Raw genomic sequence first — 16,998 nt, 5'->3', positions numbered from 1 at the left:
AGTTACTGTGGACTGGCATCACTTGAAGTAAGAATGATTATAGCATGCAGACACATCAGTCTCAATGAAAAAGGCAAAAATAGGTTTAATAAGGAATGGCAACATCAGAGACCTGTAAAGGTGTGCGGACACACAGTGAGAGTCACAAACACAGGTGCATTTGATGCATTTTGTCAGTGCCTTTTGTGACAGCACATCCTACAGTAATTATGTGACTCAAGAAATAAGCAATGTAGAATGTTTTCAGCTTGTGAAAGCCATGGCGGAAAAAGGTGTACAAAAAGAAATTTACATGCTGAGAGGTGAAATCCTAAGGGACATATTTGGAGCAGAACAAATAAAAGCAGGACTCCAGCTGGTTAAAGCTGAGTGCAACATATCATCAATAACTTCAAATGTGTTCTTAACATTGCCCAGTATAGTGGCTGAGAGCAAATGTTCTTCAGAAACATGTTCACGACATGTTGGAGCATCAAGAAATATTGCATGTGTATCAGTTGACCAAGACACATTAAAATCCAGAGGAGTTTCAGCTCTACAAGATGCAGTCAACAAACACATTAACTTACCACCTTCAAAATGCCTGTCACGCATCCATGATGTGCAACATACACCCATGGAAATGCAGTTTTTTGACCCTTCAGTTTCTGGAAATGTTCTTTGTAATGGTACAGTAGGACACACCTTAAAAACAGGACAGCACCTTTGGATTGACACTGACATAGGACTCTGGGCAGCTTGTGAGACACGAAGCAGAGGTTCACAAGAAAGATTTCTTGAAGCAGAACTCTCTGAATTTCGAGCCTACCTTGAATTAAATGAGAACAGGTTCACTTTAAGAGCTGTTGTTGCATTTTTCCAACCAGCTACCAGAAGCTCTCTAGGCCATTACATAGCCTACTGTAAAAGGTCTGATTACGCATGGGAAAAATATGATGATTTGACAAATGGTATGGCAGTGGTAAATTCACATACCAAGATCTGCCCCCATACTGTTCTGTACACAAGAGGTAGCTGCTTGTAGTCCACAATAGAAGACACCAGCACTGGACAATATGTGCCAGAAGTAAAGCACTTTTTATTTGACACATACATCAAACAGCCAACATTTGGGGGCCATGCAGGGTCCCTTCTTTTGGCCAACATAGTGACGGTCACTATGTCGCCCAGAAGAAGGGACCCTGTATGGCCCCCAAATGTTGGCTGTTTGACGGACACAGCGCCAGGGCCGTTTGAAGGAATTTGGGGGCCCCAAGCAAAATAGACATGGAGGCCCCCCCCTCCACACCTTACGCACGCAAAGCCTACAGGAACCACAGTATAGCCATACAGTTTAAGTTCACCCACACTTTATATAAATAAAAAAGGAGGTTTACAGTGCAAATACTGCTGTTGCATTTAATGTGCATGAAATTTGAACAGTGCCATCCACAGATTCCCCTCCCTAAACAGTGCCATCCACAGATCCCCCCTAAACAGTGCCATCCACAGATCTCCCCCCTAAACAGTGCCATCCACAGATCCCCCCTAAACAGTGCCATCCACAGATCTCCCCCCTAAACAGTGCCATCCACAGATCCCCCTAAACAGTGCCATCCACAGATCTCCCCCCTAAACAGTGCCATCCACAGATCCCCCTAAACAGTGCCATCCACAGATCCCCCCTCCCCTAAACAAAGCCATCCACAGATCCCTCCTCCTCTAAACAGTGCCATCCACAGATCCCTCCTCCCTTAAACAGTGCCATCCACAGATCTCCCCCCTAAACAGTGCCATCCACAGATCCCCCCCTCCCCTAAACAGTGCCATCCACAGATCCCCCCCTCCCCTAAACAGTGCCATCCACAGATCCCTCCTCCCCTAAACAGTGCCATCCACAGATCTCCCCTCCCCTAAACAGTGCCATCCACAGATCTCCCCCCTAAACAGTGCCATCCACAGATCTCCCCCCTAAACAGTGCCATCCACAGATCCCTCCTCCCCTAAACAGTGCCATCCACAGATCCCCCTCCCCTAAACAGTGCCACCCACAGATCTCCCCTCTAAACAGTGCCATCCACAGATCCCCCTAAACAATGCCATCCACTGATCCCCCCTAAACAGTGCCTTCCACAGATCCCCCCTTCCCTAAGCAGTGCCATGATGGCACTGTTTAGGGTAGGGGGATCTGTGGATGGCACTGTTTAGGGGGGATCTGTGGATGGCACTGTTTAGGGGGGAGATCTGTGGATGGCACTGTTTAGGGGAGGGGGGATCTGTGGATGGCACTGTAGGGGGATCTGTGGATGGCACTGTTTAGGGGAGGAGGGATCTGTGGATGGCACTGTTTAGGGGGGAGATCTGTGGATGGCACTGTTTAGGGGAGGGGAGATCTGTGGATGGCACTGTTTAGGGGAGGAGAGATCTGTGGATGGCACTGTTTAGGGGAGGAGGGATCTGTGGATGGCACTGTTTAGGGGAGGAGGGATCTGTGGATGGCACTGTTTAGGGGGGAGATCTGTGGCCAGCTCGGGGCCCCAAGCAATTGCTTGTTTTGCCTGTTGGGTAGCGACGGGCCTGCACAGCGCCATCGATGTTGTCACTTCAAGCACCAACCTCTTACTCAAGGTCTGTACACTGTATGGAGTGCTGATGATTTTGTATTATTAGCTGCTTGTAGTTCCAAGTTACTATTTGTTAAGCGTAGGTAGCAAAGGTTTTAGCTTGAGATAATCTACTTTTTTATGCACTTCCCATGGACAAGTGCAGTTACCGTTTAATGAAGACTGCGAAAAAATCAGAACTTAAAGGGTTTCTACCACTTCGGTTGCACATATTTAGCTGTCAGACACTAGCGATCCGCTAGTGTCTGCTCTGCCCAACCATCCTAATATAATTGCTTTTGGGGCAGCCGTTTTGCTAAAAAAAGAACTTTTATTAATATGCTAATGAGCCTCTAGGTGCTATGGGGGCGTCATTAGCACCTAGAGGCTCTGTCTACCTTCAGAAACTGCCGCCGCCCAGCGCGTCCCTCCAGCCCGCCCATCTCCTCCTGAATGCGATCCTCCTTGTGAGCGCCTGTATTCGGCGCATGCGCAGTGAATGTCTGACAGCTTCCCTGCTCAGACATCTCCACTGCGCCTGTTCCTCGGAGCACTATGGCGTCATCGCGCAGGCGCAGTGGAGATGTCTGAGCAAGGAAGCGGTCAGGCATTCACTGCGCATGCGCAGAATACATACGCTCACAAGGAGGATCGCATTCAGGAGGAGATGGGCGGGCTGGAGGGACGCGCTGGGCGGCGGCAGTTTCTGAAGGTAGACGGAGCCTCTAGGTGCTAATGACGCCCCCATAGCACCTAGAGGCTCATTAGCATATTAATAAAAGTTCTTTTTTTAGCAAAACGGCTGCCCCAAAAGCAATTATATTAGGATGGTTGGGCAGAGCAGACACTAGCGGATCGCTAGTGTCTGACAGCTAAATATGTGCAACCGAAGTGGTAGAAACCCTTTAATAATGGATATCTCTTTATTTGTCATTGATTTTCATGAAAACTTTATGATCTTTAGTTTGTAAAATGATTTGAAGAATAAAAATGTTTGAGACACATGTTACTATTCTACTTCTTGATAGTTAGTATTTTTTTTTTTGGCTGTAGCTATAATCATTCTTACTTCAAGTGATGCCAGTCCACATTAACTTGTCTTACTACCTGTGTAAAGTCAGTCTGCTTCAGCCCTGCTAATGGAGTTCATAAAATTAAGCAGCACAAATGATCATTTTTACAGCACAAATGCAGCACTAACCAACCAGCCCAGTTTCTCTATTATCTTACAAATAAAACCAGCACAAATGTTAATTTCTACAGTACAAACCAGCACAAACGTAGCACTAACCAACCAGCCCAGTTTCGTGTCTTTTGGCTGTGATGGGGGGCTAGGTGACCTTTGGTGACCTTTCAATAAATGGTTAATAACTCGAAAACGAAATGAGGCAGAATGGAGATTTAAACGGCACAAACCAGCACAAACGTAGCACTAACCATCCAGCAAGTTTCATGTCTTTTTGCTGTTGTAGGGGGGCTGGTGATGTCATCATGTTGAAACAAACAGTTGCTATTATCTTTAAAATAAAAGCAGCACAAATGTTAATTTTTGCGGCACAAAACAGCACAAACGTAGCACTAAAGAAACACACTGGAGTTTTTGTTTGTGCTGATTGAAGGGGGGCCAGCTTCGCTCACCTGGTTAGCACTGGTGCCTAGCAGCGCTGGGTCTTAGGTTCAAATCTGACAAAAGACATCAGCATGGAATTTGTATGTTCTACCCGTGTGTTTGTGAGGGATTCCTCCTGGTACTCCCACACTCCAAAGACATGCTGATAAGGAACTTAGATTGTGAGCGCCATAGGGGACAGCTTGATGCTAATGTCTGTAAAGTGCTGCGGACTATAGTACCGCTATATAAGGGCATTAAATAAATAAATAATAAAATATGATGCAATGAGTTTGGCTCACAACAATGAGAGGATCCTAGCAATGGAATGTATAACACTATAGGGTTTTCCACTTAAAGAGATGTTCTATCCACCAGATAGGTTATGAATACTAGCTTGTAGAGGATCCAAAACCTGGCACCCCCACTGATTAGCTGTTTGTGGCAGCTTTCACATAACTGTGGACGGAGTTGGGAACAGGAGACTCCATACAGTGGCCACGCTAGTGTACTACAGCCCAGCTTCAATTTACTTCTGGAGGATAATAGGATAGTAGCACAACACTTATATCCCACAATCAGACCATACTGAAATCCAAAGCATCACTGAGTTATACAAGATCTATTTTTTTGTTAAAATAAATGAGCATTTTTACCATAGAAAAAAACCAGAAGAACCAAAGTTCAAAGTTACTTAAAAAGAAGTGGCACACATCTAGAGGACCCGTCAGTCCTGATAGTAGGGCACAAATTACCCAATTTCTACTCAACCCATTTTTTACATTTGGAAAGTGATTCAAGTATTCCTATAATAAAACCTCACTTTTATATACCATATATCTGGGTTTACGGAGAGTTATTTGGAAAGGGGTTCACTAGAGCTGCCCAATACCACTGATAGGAGATAGCTCTACATCACCATTATGTGAAATATTGCTATGTAGTATGTATTGTTACTGTGTAAATTGTATAATTATATTACTATTTAATGTTACATGGCAATAGGTACTAGGGATCGACCGATATAGATTTTTTTAGAACCGATACCTATAATCTGGGAACTTTCAGGCCGATAGCCGATAATTTATACCGATATTATGTGAATTTTCATTTAAAAAAAAATAAAAATCCTACACAAATCTTCTGAAAATGAATATGTTTATTGTTAATGTGTATTTATTTTTTGTTAATATTTCTTTTTCATTTATAATTAATATTTAGGTGTTTTTGTTTTATTTAAACTTTTTTTTTTTTTTACTAACTTTTAGCCCCCATGGGGGCTAGAACCCTTGTCCTATTCACCCTGATAGAGATCTATCAGGGTGAATAGGACTTCACACTCTCCCTGCTGCTCTGTGCAGGGAGCCGACTATGGCAGCCAGGGCTTCAATAGCGTCCTGGCTGCCAAGGTAACAGATTGGAGCCCCAGGCTTACACTGCTGGGGCTCCGATGGGAACTGCCACTGAGGAGGAGGGGGAGAGAGGATCCTGTGGCAACTGCCACCAATGATTAATACTGTAGGGCGTGGGGGGGGGGCACACTATGCCACCAATGTTTTTAATACTGGGGTTGGGGGGCGCACTGCGCCACCAATGAAGATGGCCATCTCATAAATTCATATACAGGAGTCGGGAGCTGGCTGCAGAATCACATAGCTGGCTCCCAACCTCTATGAGCGGTAGCTGCGATCAGCGGCAGTTAACCCCTCAGGTGCCGCAGATCGCAGCTACTTGTCATAGAGGTCGGGAGCCGGCTAAGTGATTCTGCAGCCAGCTCCGGCCTCCTGTATATGAATTAATGAGAGAGTTATCTCATTAATTCATATACAGGAGGCCGGAGCCGGCTATGTGATTCTGCAGCCAGCTCCGGAATTAATGAATGAGCTAGTTATCTTCATTGGTGGCTCAGTGGCCACAGCCCCGCCCCTCCTCTTGTCCTCCCTCCTCTCAGTGGTGGCAGCGGCACAAGGGAGGGAGACACTGCTTCCTTCTCCCCTGTGCTGCTGAGGGAGCACGGATCGCGCTGACAGCAGCATGATCCATGTTCCCGATTTGTTATCGGAATATCGGCAAAATAGATGCCGATAACTTTCAAAATCCTGAATATCGGCCGATATTATCGGTAAAACCGATAATTGGTCGATCCCTAATAGGTACTGTAATTAGGAATTGATCTATGCTGCTAGATTTCCCAGATCCCATAGAGAAATACAGACATCTCACAAGCAGAACTCCAGAGTTCCATTTAACATGCATATTACACTAATGCCTAGGAGCTGCCATTTTACCAATTACAGCTTTGCCACCTCATGCCTTTATAGTTTACTGTACAAGTACAACAAAAGTCAAGATAGAAAAACAGGGGTATGCATCTGTATTGTATATTCTCTTCATTCACTCTTTCAGTAATGACCCAAAACCTTCCTTTTATTAACAGTCAGGGCCCACCTAGATATAGTTAGTTCTGGAACCAAATTAAAGGGGTTGTCCCACGAAAAATATTCTACAGTTTTCAAACCAGCACCAAGATGTGAATACTTTTGTAACTTCTTGTAATTTTGCATAGCCACTGAGTTATTGAACAAAATAAATCTGTATCTGTTCTGTCCTGATATTGATTCGTTTCCCATTCATCATGGTCTGGAGACCAAACAGGTATAGCCACTTATAAAGGAATTTCTTAAGAACTCTTGATGAACTACAGACAAACAAACTTAAACACCTCTCATGGTTCGGCCGTATGAATACTGTCAAAAAGGATATCTTGCCAAGGTTTTTATACCTTTTCCTAAACCATACCTATTCACTTACCTAAAATTTCCTAGAGATCCAAAAGGCTCTCAGCAGGTTCATTTGGCATACCAGTAAACCTAGATTGAATAAAAGGGTCCTGATCAAGCATAAATCCCTAGGGGGGTTTGGACTACCGGATATTCGCCTATATCATGAAGCGGCGGTACTTACTAGACTTTTAGATTGGAGACAAAGGTTTAAAGAAGCTTTGGGTCACTTTGGAACAATCTTTGTCGCCTCTCTCCCTTCAAGAAATACCCTGGCTAAATATAACCGATAGACCCTCTCAGGAAGACTGCCCATTTCTTATAAGACATGTCCTTGCGGTCTGGGAGGAATGGATCATTAAATCCCAAATTGCCTTCAGACCAGGACCCATGACCCCACTTCATGGGAATCCAGCGTTTACTCGGGGCATGACCCCATCCTCCTCTCTCATTAAGACCACACACAATGAATTACTGAGAATCAGGGATGTTCTGTCAGCGGGGACACTATCCTCATTTGAGAATTTATGCCAGAGCACCGCATTCAGCATGACTTCCTGGCTGGGATACGCTCAATTAAACTCCTTTTTTGGAACCACATTTTCCAGAGGAACAGTAAACCCACTGACAGGTTTTGATAGGTTATATCTTCAACAAGGCACAATTGAAGGTACTTTGTCCACACTATACCGAGTGCCCCTTGATCTACACAGTGGAGAGAGGGCACCATTTTTCGATAGATGGGGATCTGATTTGCAGGTCTGGTTCACAGACGAGGAGATGGAGAAGACGTGTACGTTCTCCCATGGAATATCACTGGCGTCGCAGGTCAAAGAAAAGAACTCCAAAATTCTCTTGAGGTGGTATTACTGTCCTACTAAATTAAATCTGATGTTCCCTACGGTTTCAGAAAAGTGCTGGAGATGCGAGAATGATAGGGGTTCTTTGTTACATATTTGGTGTAGCTGTCTGAAAATCCACTCGTTCTGGGAACGAATCTTGCAGATCTATGCCAAATACTCAAACAGGACGACCCCTAACACCCCACAACTTGCTCTACTATACCTAATTCCTGGCTCTCTTGCCCAGGTCAAGAAAGGGGTTCTGCGACATTTCCAGTCAGCTGCGAGGATGGTTATCCCCAGACATTGGAAGTCCAGTTCTCCACCCACATTGCTTGAATGGACAAGAGAGTTAAGATTTATATTGCACACGGAAGAGTTGATAGCAAATGAGCAAGAAAGATCTGACTCCTTTGCACATAGTTGTGACCCCTTACTCCAGTTTTTGGACTCGCCGGAGTTTAATGACTTGCTAGGAGCATGATGAGTTTTAGAAGCTCTCAGGATCTCTCACAGTATCTTTAGGTCTGGTCCCTTTGTATTAACATCCTTCATTGATGTCTTCTCCTTCCACCCCCCTCTTCCCCTCCTATATATCCCTTTATTTTCCTTTGTTGAGGAAGGGTTGAGACGTATGCATATATATCCATGCATGCCTGCAAACACGTGCGGGCATGTATGGTATATATGTGCATATATTAACCACAGCATCATGGGACGATGTGCGCAGATGTGCCCAGCATCTGCGCACGTCTGCCCATGGTGATCCCCAGGGGCTCATGGTGGCCCCTGTGGGAAATATGTGCCTCCTTTAGGCCGTGCCCCTTATAATATATATATGGCTGTGGCCCCTTATAACATATATATATCTATAATCCCCTTTAGAATACATTATGCCCCTTATATATGTGTATATATATATTATCAGGAGGACATATATGTGTATCTGCCATGGCTCTCCCCCAGGTGTGTGTGTGTGTGTGTATATATATATATATATATATATATATATATATATATATATATATATATATAGGGCCTATAACTGCCCATGTATGCCCCCAGGTTTATAATGAGTATATATATGTATATAGATGCGCCCCAAGTATCTATATACATATATATATATATATATATATATATATATATACACACTTAAATTTCCCCGGTGTTCAGCCAGTTCCTGCAGGGGGGTGGATATGTCTCCAGGTGGCTGGTGACTTCAAAGGCTAAGGGATCAATTGATTTGAGGCACTTTGTTGAGTTGATCAGCCTATTTACTATGCGGCCCCACCTTGTGTTTGTGACATGGCTGGGCGTGTGGTGCTGCTAGCCTCAGGGGGCCAACTGGCATGCATACGTCACAGTCACACCATGATGTCACATCCCTGAGGAGGGGGGAGGTGAGCGGTTTCTGAGGCTGATATAGGAGCCTGAAACCAGGAACAGGGCTCTTGCAACCAGACTAGAACCAGAGACACATGAGGACTGCTGCCTGAAGGAAGAGAGGCCCATTTGCCCCTGGAGATGGCTGAGTATACGCTGGGATGGCATTGTACCTCTGCCCTTGCAGTGCCAACCATATTCACCCCTTCCCTGCCTATCCCTTCACTGCTGCCTGCTTACTCCAGTAGCTGCTGAGTGTGCGTTTTGGGGTGGGCTGCTAAGGAATGTATGTACAGCTAGAGTGTGGGGTGGAATTGGGAATTGTCTGTTGTAGCTAGATTTGTATTGTAGTGTGTACGTCTATATGTATATATATTTATAACCATTGATCTATAAATATATATATATATAGATATAGCATATAATTAGATTACGATTATCCCCCCCACTGGTTTACCCTTTTCCTACCCTGATTAATCCCTGGTTGTAACCCCTCCTTAAACCCTGCCACCCCCCCCCCCCTCACTGTACACTTGCAGGGTATTTATCCCCTGCATTGCTGTCCAGTTCTGATATTATAATCCTTTGTGTTTGTGGTCGGCTTACACCCCTGTAAGACCACCGTTAACCCTCGGTGTACCCCGTAGGGACAGTGCAGACGGGTGGGTTATTGTAATATTACTTGTATGTGTGTATTCTATAGTTAGTTTGTGGGTGGAATTTGGGAACGTGTAGTTGAGTACTGTATATTTAGTGCTGTATTGTTAGTGTATTGTGTGCGTAGTGTATTGTAGTAATAAATACTGTGTTACTTGTACCTATCTGTGTAATGTGTAGTTATTGGCGATAGTTAGTACAGTAAGGCGTATGCAGCTAGTGTAGCGATTAGTGTAAAGCATAGCGAAGGTATAGTGTATTTATTATATAAAGGCATAAATAGGCGGAGTCATCACTAGACGGCTCCTCCTATTTATGAATATTAATTACCGATATTCGCATAATATTGGTGATTAATATTCCCCCTTTATATCCTTCCCCATACTTTTGTCATACTAGTTGGTAATGATTTTCAATGAGACAAACTTATAGCCACAAGGAATATGTTGAGATTGATAATTTGCTACACAGTCTATTTTCATGTTTATTGTCTAGCATGAATACAATGTTAACAAGATAATTTATATTTGTATTCCTTATTTGGTGAATGTATACACTCTATATATGTGTTGTATTAATAACAACTATTCTCATTATTACTTTACACAATAAACCCTAACGGTCCTAGTGTAGTGTATATGCATATCAAATGTCATTATTCATTTACTGAAATTGGCGATTTCAATAAATTCAGAGTAAACATAAAGGAATTTATTGCTGTGTAGCAGATCCGTGAACGGCTTTATGATTCTGCGGTTCCTCAGGCTGGAGAGGACTAAGTCCTGGAAAAATTGCAAGCGGACTTCTTGCAATTGAAGATACAGGTGGTCCCTGGCAGCGATGAAAATAGCCATATCGTGTCCAGGTAGCTAAATAGGCCACAAACGATATCCGTGGATGGGGGGGGGGGGGGTTGCTTGGGGCCGGCTTCGGTTTGAGGGCCCTATGAGCTTGTTCTATAGTAATCTTAGCTGCCACAGATCCTGTCACAGACGGTGTACAGGAAACAAGACAAAGCAACATGCATATATGACTTACTGGATCCAAAGCTAAGGAACCAAAGGGAGACCCCTGCACAAGACCTAGCACTTTCCCTGGCTGCTCAGCCTATGCAAAGATCCCAAAGGTGGATGGTTGCATATCCACGTACCTCGACTATATAACCCCTGAACACCCTACAATAGTGAGGGGACACGACCACCGGCTCCCTACACCAGACACGGAGGGAGTCAGGGTCACCTGGGATCCAGCAAACAGAAAATAACAGATAAATGTACAGCACTTAACTTTGTAGCAGACTGGGAAACAGGATCAGCATGCACACACACTCCAGGATGAAGTATAAGCCGCCCAGTAATGCATTATGGGGAGGAATTTAAAGGGAAGCAATCAGTCCAACTACATGACAGCTGAGAGAGGCTAACGAGATGAGGAACTGAACAGCACAACAAAGAAAACTCAAGGAGGAGGTTCTGAAAGGCTTCTGTCAGAGCTTCTCAGCTGTCTGGTTGTGACAGATCCGCAAAGATGAGTGACAATACTTGTGAAACTTTCTCCCTGCCAGAAGAATCTGGGAGGCCGTGGATGCGAAAAAAAATCTACTACTATTTTACTGGTCATCCAAGTGTAGAAATCCCTGGTTAAGATGGGAATGATATAACTCTAGTTGAAGTCGTACTGCTTCAGGTGTTCTGAAGCTACAACTCCCAGAGTGCTCATTCACTTCTATGGGAGTTAGAACAGCCGAGCATGTTTGCATGCTGGGAGTTGTGGTTTCACAGCAGCTGGAGTGCCAAATGTTGCTGATCTCTGCTCTAAGGTTTCCACCTGACTTCCTGTCTGCTTGATGTCTGACCTCATTTTGGACATCTTTCAACTAAGGGCATCAGGGCTCTGGAAAGTGCCTTCTTCAGAGAGTTCTGAGAGATGTATTGAGCGTTATAATAGTATTATTTGAATCAGCACACATTATATGGGGGGGGGTTATTACTACTGGGGGTATTATGGTGGGCTTTCTTACTATTGAGGGACTACGGAAAACGTGATTACTAGTAGGGGCACTATGGGGGCATTATTACTTCTGGGGCTCAAGGTTGGACATTATTACTATTGGGGGGACTGTTACCACATAGTGCACTCTGGCAAATACTTATTACTACTTTTGGGAGGACTGTTACAGTGGGGGGCACCCTGGCACAGTATCAGCCTTGCACAATTATTTTTGGAGGACACTATGTTCATGGCACTTTAAGTGTCAGGGGCAGTATTTGCTGGGCACAGTTATATTTTAGGGCAATGTGTGCCAGTTATTATTGAAAGGGCACTATCTGTGTGGTACTAGTATTTTCAGGGGGATTATTTTTGCAGTACAGTGGGCATACTAGTAGTGGTGGCAGGATGTAGGAAGGCGGATGGAAAAGTAGGAAACTAAGATGTCTGTGTGCCAAATTCTGCAGAGACAAAAGGTTGGCTGAATTAAATCATCATGTCTGTCTGCTCTGAATGGAGAAGATAAGGAAAAGGGAACATCTACATCACTGGAGGGTGGGGACATCAATGGATGTAATAGGTATGTTGCGCTGTATTACCCTGTATGTTTTTAGTGCTCTATATAATGTTTTCCAAGTATGCCTTTACCAGTAGGGCTGGAGGGAAGGGGTTAGGTTGAAAATTTGTCATGGGTGGCACACTCCGTTTTTGCCTCAGGCAGCAGAAGGGCTAGATGCCCCTCTGATTGCACACCTACTGCAAGTTTTGGGAACAAAGGCATGTTCCCCAGCCTCATGAACAGGCCTCTGTCTCAAAATCTTGCAATTTTAATTTTCTCTTTAGCCAAGACATATCTTTCTTTACATGTTTTTTTTGTTGGCTATTATGGTAAATCATCAACTTTATGAATATAGCACTTACAGGCGGTTTAATCGTCATTGTGTCTGCTATTCTATCAGGTGGCACAGCAATAAGGCGCAATAACCACAAAAAAGACTTGATGCAGTAATTTAGCTGCGTTTGAACTGGGAAATGTGGCTTATTGCACATACTCTTTGCAACAGCCTCTATTTCGCTGAGTTATACAGTCTAAGACCAAGTTATTGTAATGTGTAAGGAGGCTATTAACCTTTTAGAACTACAGGTGAAAAGTAAATGAGTTTTCTTTGTTAAAGATCTGCCTATTTAGAGGATAACTGCCACCTAGCCAATGTAAATGCACATTAAAAAATACTTTTTACTTGATTCATATAAGAACAGTTGACCAGGTACTGCAGTATTTCAAGGATAACTCTACTCATCACATACGGTCTTCACCTCAGGGTCGATCACCCTTAGGGTCCATTCACACGTCCTGTTTTTTTTCATCCTGAAAAACGGTCCGTTTTTTGCGGATCCGTTGTTCCTGAAAATGTTTCCGTATGTCATCCGTATGTCATCCGTTTTTTGCGGATCCGCAAAAAACGGAAACATGTATACATTTCAATAATCAAATAAAGTTGTTTGGATTTCTTTGAAAAAAAAATAAAAAAATAAAAAATAAAAAAAATAAAATAATTATTGGTTATGTGTTTCCAGGAACGGAATCCGCAAAAAACGGATGACATACGGAATGACATCCGAATGTCATCCGTTTTTTGCGGATCCATTGACTTTGTATTGTACCAGGATCCGATTTTTCAGGACAAGAATAGGACATGTTTTATATTTAAACGGACATGCGGAACGGAACAACGGAAACGGACAGCACACATTGTGCTGTCCGATTTTTTCCAGGACCCATTGAAAATGAATGGGTCCAGATCTGGTCCTGATCTGTTCCTGAAAAAACGGAACAGATCAGGAAAGAAAAAACGGACGTGTGAATGGACCCTAAAGGTGTTTTTCTGAACTTATGCTTTTTTAACAGATATTCTCATGTAGCTGCTTACGGTAGTTCATGTACAGGCTTTTTTTCCCATTTGGACTCTCCTGCCTGTTTTCACCATGTAAACAAGTCCCCCTGGTTTGTTTCCATCCTGTATGTAGCACTTTCAGTTACTGTAACCAACCAAACCCATAATGTACTTCTCCTTTCTCTGCCACAGCTTCAGCACTACCACTACAAAACCCAGCTCGTTTAAAGCTCTTCTCACCCAGCTAGCTACACAGACATTGTCCCTATCACTGCCCTGTTGCTGCTTTTACATGGACATAACATCACTGGAAACAAGAAAGAGCTGCATGGACATGGTCATGTGACCACAGCCTAGACTGGAAGATAGGAGCAATAAAAGGTAAAAAATAAAATAATAAAATTACAACCTTCATAAACCCCTTAGTGTCTATCCTGTCTTCCACTGTAATGATCAAGCAATGTTTATCATTTTTTCATCCTCACGTTCCAAGCACTATAACAATTTTTTCGTTGATATAGCTTGTTTTTTGCGAGACGTTGTAGTTTTAATGGCATCATTTTGGGGTACACATCACTCATTGATTAACTTTAATTAAGTCTTCCTGGGAGGGAGCAGGGAGAAAACAGCAATACTACCATTCAGTTTTTACATTGTAAATTTTGCAACATACATTTTGAGGCATAATTCAAGGGCATCTGTCCTGACCTGCTGCATGTGCATTTGGCAGCTGAAGGCATCTGTGTTGGTCCCATTTTCATATGTGCCCGCATTGCTGAGAAAAATTATGTTTTAATATATGCAAATGAGCATCTAGGAGCAACAGGTCAGTTTCTGTTACACCTAGAGGCTCAGCTCTCTGATACTGCCGCACCCTCTGCACTTTGATTGATAGGGCCAGGCAGTAAAAACATTATAATACCTGGACTTGTCAAAGTGAAGAGGGCATGGCAGTTGCAGAGAGAGCTGAGCCTCTAGGTGTAATGGCAAGAACCCCCATTGCTCCTAGAGGCTCATTTGCATATCTTAAAACATAATTTTTCTCAGCAATGCGGGCACATATGAACATGGGACCAACCCAGATGCCTTCAGCTGCCAAGTGCACATGTAACAGGTCAGCCAGTTTCATAGATACAAATCTGCTGACAGATGCCCTTTCACAAGATAACTTTATTCTTTGAATCTGTACGATTACAGTGATACCAAGTATATATATATATGTATATATATATATATTTTTATTTTTTAAGTTTTACTAAATAAAATCTCTTTTAAAAAAAAGAAATGAATGTGTTTGCATCGCTGCATCCTAAGCCCAAAAACGTTTTATTTTTCTTTCTATGGATCTGTGTGAGAGCTTTCTTTTTGTGGAACAACTTGTAGTTTTCATTGGTCTCACTGATCACTTTGTTCAGTTTTTTTGGCGGCAAATAAAAAAAAATGCAATTCTGGATATGCTTTTTGGCTTCTTTTTTTTAATGGCATTCACTGTGTAGGATAAATTACGGATGCATCAATACCAAATATGTGGAGGAAATTTTATTTTTTCAACTCTTTTTTTTCAACTTAGAATGGTGTATTTTTCTACGTGGCATTTTTAACAAAAACTTTACTTGACATTTCTTTTTGCTATTTATTAGTCCCACAAGAGGATTTTGACATGCAATCCTTTGACCTTTTCTATAATACACTTTGCCAACATAGTACAGATTATTATACTATTAGTAGGATAGTCACAGGCACTTTAAGGCTGCGCCTCTGGCACAGACTGACAGGCATGCACTAAAGACACCCGGCTGCCGTGTACAGGCATTGGCACCCCGAAATCTCATTCACAGGATGCCAATTGCAGACAGAGGGGGCCCTCTCCCACTGAAACTTCTTAGATGCGGCAGCAGTTATTGACCACAGCATCTAAGAGATTAAACGGCTGGGATTAGCTCTTCCAGGCCAATACAGCACAGCTGCCGAGCTCCTGCTCTCCTCTACATGAGAGACTCCTGCAGTGCTTAGATCAAGCTGCTGCAAAAGTGTGGCAGCCCAACCTACGGCCCCGCAAAAATGCATATTAGGGTTAAAGCATGCTGATGCAAACCAGAAAACCCCTTTAAAGGCCTAATGTGTATGGGGCGCTTTCCACTCTCCTCTGACAGATTATGTCAGGGGAGAGAGGGATCGTGCTGACTTATTTATTTTAGCCCAACCTTTTGGATCTCTCTATATGAGCGAGACGTGTCTGGCAGTGGCTTTCATCACTTTCCCCCATTTGGCAACACATACACACTGTGCAAAACCAAGTGTGTACGCGTATGGGGGGAGTTGGGAGACATACCTGTCAGCTAAAAGAAAATATACGGAATGTGTGTGGCCACTTTTACCTTCCAGTGATATCTGAATGAAGATCCCAGTGATTAGCACTCTCACCACACATTTATAAAATATTACCGTATTTTAGGCCCCATAAGGCAAATTTATGCCATAAGGCATAAGGCATAAGATGCAGGAAAATGTCCCTGCATCTTATGGGGTGAATACTAATGAGCGCTTCCATTATGGAAGCGCTCATTAGTACCGGAGGACCGGGAAGCGGTGCAGACTCTGTACTCAGGTCCTTGGCTGTCGGCTGTGCTGTGGCGTCAGGTCCCAGCAGGGCCAACGGAAGGAGGAAGATAATCATGCTGGAGCTGAGGAGTGGTGGCATCTGAAGTCGGAGAGGTGTTTTTTTATTTTATGTTCTCTGTGGCATGGGGGCTGATATGGGAGCGGATGAGAGGCATAGGGGCTGATATGGGGGCTGTTGAGAGGCATGGCGGCTGATATGAGGCAATGGGGCTGATGAGAGACATGAGGCTTTATTTTGAGGTCTGTTTGGGGGGTCATTCACATTGGGGTCTGAGCTGAGGTCCGATTGGGGGTCTGAGCTGAGGTCTTATTGGGGTCTTATTAACATTGCGGGTCTTGCTGGGGCTGTCAGCAAAGGTCTGATTAATATTGGGGGTCTGATTGGTGGTCTGACCTGAGTTCTAATGAAAAATATTTTTTTCTTATTGTCCTCCTCTAAAACCTAGATGTGTCTTATGGGCCGGTGTGTCTTAGAAGGCGAAAAAATACGGTAAATCAATGTGCCACGAATATAATTTATAGGAATATCCTTTAAAGAGTGAAGCTGGCCAGAACAACATATCCAAATACAATAGACTGTTTCTTCAGCGAGGAACAAAAATGCAGAACTTCCAAAAAGGAAGCAAAATCATTAGT

At 43.4% G+C, this 16,998-nt stretch overlaps 1 protein-coding gene across 1 annotated transcript in view; it reads right to left on the bottom strand.

Moving 5' to 3' along the window:
* Positions 1-16,998, bottom strand: part of ATP10B (ATPase phospholipid transporting 10B (putative)) — a 483,468-nt gene that overhangs the window by 210,339 nt on the left and 256,131 nt on the right. The window lies entirely within an intron of this gene.

This window comes from Bufo gargarizans, chromosome 2, assembly GCF_014858855.1.
Source record: "Bufo gargarizans isolate SCDJY-AF-19 chromosome 2, ASM1485885v1, whole genome shotgun sequence".
Taxonomy (NCBI): Eukaryota; Metazoa; Chordata; class Amphibia; order Anura; family Bufonidae; genus Bufo; species Bufo gargarizans.
This window is presented reverse-complemented; position numbering and strand designations above follow the sequence as displayed.